The following is a 7,518-nucleotide window of genomic DNA, read 5'->3' as shown; positions in this document are numbered from 1 at the left end:
GAGGCAGGAGAAATGGCATAAACCCAGGAGGTAGAGCTTGCAGTGAGCCGAGATCCAGCCACGGCACTCTAGCCTGGGCGACAGAGCGAGACTCTGTCTCAAAAAAAAAAAAAAAGAAAAAGAAAAAAAAGAAAAGCAAACCCAAAAGCAAATATTCAACCAGACCTCAGGAAGGTGGCCTGTGGCAAGCTGAGCTCTGAGCATAGTCCTCCCCTATCTTTTACTTGACAGATGAAGCATCGGAGGCTCGGGTGCAGGTGAGGAATGTGGTCTCCAGCTTGGAAGCCTAGGGAGCCATGTCTACACAGGATGGACAAACCTTGGTGTGAACAGCTGCTCTGTCACTGGGTTGGCAATGGAGACAGGTCTCTGTCTGCTCCACGTGCTGTGAGTAGGGGAAGTGGGGGTAGTGGGGGTGATAGAGGAGTGGGGGCCTACACGCCTTTCAGCATGTAATCCCTGACCAGGTACATCCGGATCTTGGGAAGCACTTGTTAAAAACTGTCGACCAAGGCCAGGTGCAGTGGCTCACGCATGTAATCCCAGCACTTTGGGAGGCCAAAGTGGGCAGATCACGAGGTCAGGAGATCGAGACAATCCTGGCTAACATGTTGAAACCCTGTCTCTACTAAAAATATAAAAATTAGCCAGGCGTGGTGGCAGGCGCTTGTAGTCCCAGCTACTCAAGAGGTTGGGGCAGGAGAACCCAGGAGGCAGAGCTTGCAGTGAGCCGAGATTGCGCCACTGCACTCCAGCCTGGGTGACAGAGGGAGACTCTATCTCTAAAAATAATAATAATAATAATAATAATAATAAAATAAAAATTAAAAAATTGGTGACCAAAAGAGTCAAACTCTGCAAAATATTTGATGGATTTATTCTGAGCCAAACATGAATGACTGGTGGCCCATGACAGAGCCCTCAGGAGATCCTCAGAACATTTGCCCAAGGTGGTGGGAGTACGGCTTGGTTTTATACATTTTAGGGAGACATAAGACATCAGTCAATACATGTAAGATGTGTATTGCTTTGGTCTGGAAAGGCGGGACAACTGAAAGTGGAGGTGTCAGAGGCATTAGAACAAGACCAACTCCATCTTGATCAAGGGCTGGGAAAAATGAGGCTGAGACCTACTGGGCTGCATTCCCAGACAGCTAAGGCATTCTAAGTCACAGGATGAGATAGGAGATAGGCACAAGATACGGGACATAAAGACCTTGCTAATAAAACAGTTTGCAGTGAAGAAGCCAGCTAAAACCTACCAAATGCAAGGTGGTTCCAAAAGTGGCCTCTGGTGGTCCCCCAGTGCTACACTCCCACTAGCACCATGACAGTTTACAAATGCCGTGGCAACATCAGGAAGTTACCCTATGTGGTCTCAAAAGGAGAGGCATAAATAATCCACTGCTTGTTTAGCATATCATAAAGAAATAACCATCAAAGTGCGCAACCAGCAGTCCTTGGGGCTGCTCTGTCTATGGAGTAGCCATTCTTTTATTCCTTTACTTTTTTAATAAACTTACTTTCACTTTACTCTGTGGACTCACCCTGAATTCCTTCTTGCATGAGATCCAAGAACCCTCTTTTGGGGCTGGATCTGGACCCCTTTCTTATAACATAGGCTTCCAAGTCATAGGCAGATTCAAAGATTTTCTGATTAGCAATTGGTTGAAAAAGTTATTATCAATAAAAAGGAACATCTGGATGATGACAAGGGGTTGTAGAGACCAAGGTTTTATCATGCAGATGAAACCTCCAGATAGCAGGCACTGAAGTTAATAGATTGTAAATGTTTCTTATTAGGCTTAATAGAGTCCGTCTTATGAGCAATTCCAAAAGGGAGGAAGGTTTAATGAGGCATGTCTGGCTTCTCCTTCCCATCACGGCCTGAAAATAGTTTTTCAGGTTAACTTTGGAAAGCCCCTGGCTGAGAGGAGGAGGTCCAGAGGATGGTCTCGATCTCCTGACTTCGTGATCCGCCTGCCTCGGCCTCCCAAAGTGCTGGGATTACAGACGTGAGCCACTGCACCCGGCCCCCTGTGTCTTTTTAATAAGTCCCCCAGCATCACCCAGCAGACTTCCCTGCAGGACAGGCTCCCCTAACCCAGAGGTTACCCAAGACAATGGACGAGACTGCTTGGTTTAGATTCCTTAGGATTTATTTACCCCCAAGAGGGAACAGGACCAATGTCCCTGAGGGGTTGGGTAGCTGATGGAATTTGTGTTGGGTGAGCAAGCCTGGAGCCAGAGACTGCAACCCGCTCTCACTTTGGCCAGGAGCTGAGCTGTGCCTGGGGTGCTCCCATTTCTGACCAGCTTACCACCAGGGCAGGCTTGATATGTAGTAGGTGATCAATAGGGATTTGTGGAACAAATAAATGAATTATGAAAGAATGAATGAATGAATGAATGAACCTCAGACTGGCAAAGACATGGGATTTATTTAGATTAGGAGACTAGATGCACAGGTGGGACCTCAGGCAGCAGGACTTGGAACGTCCCACGCTGCAAGTTCTTGTCCTGGACCAGCGTTCAGTGACTGAAACTGGACGAGAGGCAGCGAGGAAGGAGCGCTTCCCAGGGGAGCCTCGGTTCTCCACCCACCCCTCTCAGTGCTCCTGGATGGCAGAGGCAGCCACTGTGCGTCCTGTTCCCTCTGAGGTTAGACTCTGCCCAGTGTGGGAGGTGGAGTGGACACTGAACACCTGTGGTGCCCGTCCACCCCTCCTCTTACCTACCTTGAGGCGCTGGTACTGTTACTGCATTTGACAGCTGTACAAACTGAAACTCCAAGGGTGAGTCACTGGCTGATAAGTGGCAGGGTTGGGATTCGAACCCAGGTATCTCTGGCTCCAGGGCCATGTCCCACTCTACCTCCTAGCCACACCCAGGGACTACCAGGTGGGTGTGACGTGTGTCAAAGGCAGAAACCTACCCATTGGTGGGTACAAGCCTCAGGCCACGTGGGATGCAGGGTTCCACCTCCAGGGGGCCCAGCGCAGGACAAAGTGACAGGGACGACTTCTCCAAGGCCCTGCCTGTCTTTCCAGCTGAATCCTGCTTCCAAACGCCCATGTTCCTTCCCCACATCCTCGCCTTGCTGTGATGTGCAGGAGGACCTGGGCTCCTGCCACCCCCTCCCCACCCTATCTCAGTGTCCCCTTGAGGAGGACTGGGGGGCATTCACACTTGGCGTTCCTGACTGAGGTCAGCCAGAGGGTCATCCAGACCTCAGGGCACCAGGGAAGCTGAATAGCCCATGTCTCCCACTGGGTGACCTGGCTTGTTCTCTAGAGCTCAGAGTCCCATATATATATATATATATATATTTATTTATTTATTTATTTATTTTAAATTCAAAATAAAGAAGAGATTTTTAAAGTAGTTTGTAAAAGCTCAAAGCAAGGTCAGAGAAGGCAGGCTGAGGATTCCTCTCTGGTCCCTTTCAGTTTTTGGTTCCTGGCCAAACCCTGCCCACCTTGGGGCCTCTGCTGGGGGAAGCCTCCTCTGGGTCTTGGCAAGATGGGCTCCTTCTTCACCCAGAGCTCAGCTGAACTGCTTCTCCCACCGAAAAAATGTCCCTGCCCTCCCGACCGAAAGCAACCACCTGCCACCCTTGGTTACTCCCAGTCTCCCTGCCCTGTTTTAATTCTCTGCTTTGCACTTTCTGATGGTTTTCTTAATCAGCATTCAGCAATTCACTTCTCTCACCCAACAATTGGTGAGAATATGAATGCTTTGGACACAGGAAGGACCACAACATTCCCAGCGTCAAGAACAATGCTGGGGACATAGGACGTTTCTGTTGAATGAATGAATGAATGAATGAATGGGGATTGATAGGAAGGCTCCTCCTATTTCTTTCACCTGGGCTACTTCCCAGCTATGTGACCTTGGGCTTGTGGTTTCGTTACAAGAAAGGGGTCCGGATCTAGACCCAAGAGAGGCTTCTGGGATCTCACGCAAGAAGGAATTCAGGGTGACTCCATAGAGGAAAGTGAAATCAAGTTTATTAAAAAAATAAAGGAATAAAAGAATGGCTACTCCATAGGCAAAGCGGCCCAAAGGCTGCTGGTTGCCCATTTTTATGGTTATTTCTTGATGATATGTTAAACAAGGGGTGGCTTATTCATGCCTTCCCTTTTTAGACCATGTAGGGTAACTTCCTGATGTTGCCATGGCATTTGTAAACTGTCAGGGTGCTCATGGGAGTGTAGCAGTGAGGACGGCCAGAGGTCACTCTCGTGGCCACTTTAGTTTTGGTGGGTTTGGTTGGCTTCTTTACTGCAACCTGTTTTATCAGCAAGGTCTTCGTGACTTGCGTCTTGTGCTGACCTCCTATCTCATTCTGTGACTTAGAACACCTTAAGCGTCTGGGAATGCAGCCCAGTAGGTTTCAGCCTTATTTTCCCCAGCTTCTGTTCAAGATGGAGTTGCTCTGGTTCACACACCTCTCACAGTTTTACTTCTTAGGCCTTAGAATTTTATTTTCAGTTTACAAAATACAGGTTCCTTGGCTCCATCCTAGACCTGCAGAATCATACTGTTTAGGTGTGGGGCCTCAAGAACCTGAATTTTAAACTTGCTCTCCTGGGTGATTTTGTCTGCCATAAAGTTTCAGACCTGCTGCTTTTGAAGCCATCCTCAAGAATTCTGGACAGAAATATGGTGATAATGAAGCATTAATCAGGCCGCATGTTGGCTCACTTCCATGTTACTGAAAGTCACAAAACACTAGATACTGACCCACTTTCATCTTGTGTTACTATAGATAAGATTCCTGACACTACAATTGATTTGTATTTTCATTGTTCCTATAGATAGGATTTCTGACATTAGAATCACAAGATCAACTTGTTTAAGGTGCTTAGGGTGTTTTTCAAACCCCAAATTCCAGCCACCAGCTTGAAGCCTCTCACAGAGGAACGAGATCGGCATGAGAATGCATGTTCTTCCTCTCCCTGTCCTGTGACATCACCCTGCACTCTTCCACCACTCAGTGATCCCCACACTTCATCCCACTCCAAAACCCTTAAAAACCCCAGCCCCAAACTCCTCAGGGAGATGGATTTAAGGTTCTCTCCCGTCTCCTTGTTTGGTGACCCTAAGTTTAAACCTCCTTCTCTGCTGCAACCTGGTGTCTCAGTATATTAACTTGCTGTGTGCACCAGGCAACAGACTTATTACAGTTCTAGCATAGGGAGCACACTACCTGGGGTGGTAAGGGTTGCACCAGGACCCCGGGCTTAACACGGCTTTTGCTCACTTTTGCCCAGCCTCCACCACTTCTCTTTGGGGTCAGGGGGTGGGTGGGGGGGTACCAACTTTTGCTCGGTTACTCAGACTGGAGTGCAGTGACTCAATCTTGGCTCACTGCAACCTCTGCCTCCCTGGTTCAAGCAATTCTCCTGTCTCAGCCTCCCAAGTAGCTGGGATTATAGGCATGTGCCACCACGCCCAGCTAATTTTTATATTTTTACTAGAGATGGGGTTTCACCATGTTGGTCAGGCTGGTCTTGAACTCCTGACCTCAAGTCACCTGCCTCGGCCTCCCAAAGTGGCCTCCACCACTTCTCCATGAGTGAGTTACCGTAGGCAAGTTTAACTCATCAGAACCTGTGTCCTCATCTGTACTGTGCGGCCAGTCATACCCACCTAAGTTTTTTAAAAAAATCATACCCACCTTGCTGGGTCGTGCAGAATGAAGTGTAAGTGGAAGTGAGAAAATGTATATAAGGTTCTTAGCACAGGGGAACCCAGAAATTGGCATTTTCCCATTCCCTCTCAGGAAGCCAGAAGCCACTATGGCTGAATTTCCCTCCCTTCCTTCTGCTCTGCAGTTCCTGGACTGGTGTTTGGGGCAGGGAGGGATGCTTACCGCAGAGCCAGGGCCGACTGCTGCATCATCTCAGGGCTGAATCCTTGAGAAACGAACAGGGACGGCCTCAGCTTCCTCTTCCCCCAGCCCAGCCCTGGATCCTGGAAGGGGTTCCAGCAGAGGCAGCTCACCAGCAGAATGCACTTTGACCCCACTTCAATGGCCTCCTGAAATTAGGGGGAGTGTCCCTGGCAGAGGGTGAAGGGCTAATTTCTGATCATCCTGAGAGAAGGGCTGGGAGGTGATAGAACGTCCCTGCTTTTCCTACCTGCCCACCCACCCCTTCTACCCTGTCCCAACCTTCTCCCTGGTAGGAGGTTCTCAGTAGGAAAGAGATGAGGATTTGGCCAAAAATTCCCCTTCAAGGGTAGGCATTATTGGTTAATTTTACTAATCACAAATTGAAAATCAGAGAAGTAAAACTGTGAGAGGTGTGTGAACCAGAGCAACTCCATCTTGAACAGAAGCTGGGGAAAATAAGGCTGAAACCTACTGGGCTGCATTCCCAGACGCTTAAGGTGTTCTAAGTCACAGAATGAGATAGGAGGTCAGCACAAGACGCAAGTCACGAAGACCTTGCTGATAAAACAGGTTGCAGTAAAGAAGCCAACCAAACCCACCAAAACTAAAGTGGCCACGAGAGTGACCTCTGGCCGTCCTCACTGCTACACTCCCATGAGCACCCTGACAGTTTACAAATGCCATGGCAACATCAGGAAGTTACCCTACATGGTCTAAAAAGGGAAGGCATGAATAAGCCACCCCTTGTTTAACATATCATCAAGAAATAACCATAAAAATGGGCAACCAGCAGCCTTTGGGCCGCTTTGCCTATGGAGTAGCCATTCTTTTATTCCTTTATTTTTTTAATAAACTTGATTTCACTTTCCTCTATGGAGTCACCCTGAATTCCTTCTTGCGTGAGATCCCAGAAGCCTCTCTTGGGTCTAGATCCGGACCCCTTTCTTGTAACGAAACCACAAGCCCAAGGTCACACAGCTGGGAAGTAGCCCAGCTGAAAGAAATAGAAGGAGCCTCCCTATCAATCCCTATTCACTCATTCATTCATTCATTCATTCAACAGAAACGTCCTATGCCCCCAGCATTGTTCTTGACGCTGGGAATGTTGTGGTCCTTCCTGCGTCCAACACATTCATATTCTCGCCGATTGTTGGGTGAGAGAAGTGAATTGCTGAATGCTGATTAAGAAAACCATCAGAAAGTGCAAAGCAGAGAATTAAAACAGGGCAGGGAGACTGGGAGTAACCAAGGGTGGCAGGTGGTTGCTTTCGGTCGGGAGGGCAGGGACATTTTTTCAGAGGGAGAAGCAGTTCAGCTGAGCTCTGGGTGAAGAAGGAGCCCATCTTGCCAAGACCCAGAGGAGGCTTCCCCCAGCAGAGGCCCCAAGATGGGCAGGGTTTGGCCAGGAACCAAAAACTGAAAGGGACCAGAGAGGAATCCTCAGCCTGCCTTCTCTGACCTTGCTTTGAGCTTTTACAAACTACTTTAAAAATCTCTTCTTTATTTTGAATTTAAAATAAATAAATAAATAAATAAATATATATATATATATATATATGGGACTCTGAGCTCTAGAGAACAAGCCAGGTCACCCAGTGGGAGACATGGGCTATTCAGCT

Source organism: Colobus angolensis, unplaced genomic scaffold (assembly GCF_000951035.1).
Source record: "Colobus angolensis palliatus isolate OR3802 unplaced genomic scaffold, Cang.pa_1.0 Scaffold130, whole genome shotgun sequence".
NCBI classification, from domain to species: domain Eukaryota; kingdom Metazoa; phylum Chordata; class Mammalia; order Primates; family Cercopithecidae; genus Colobus; species Colobus angolensis.
Note: the sequence above shows the minus strand (reverse complement) of the source record.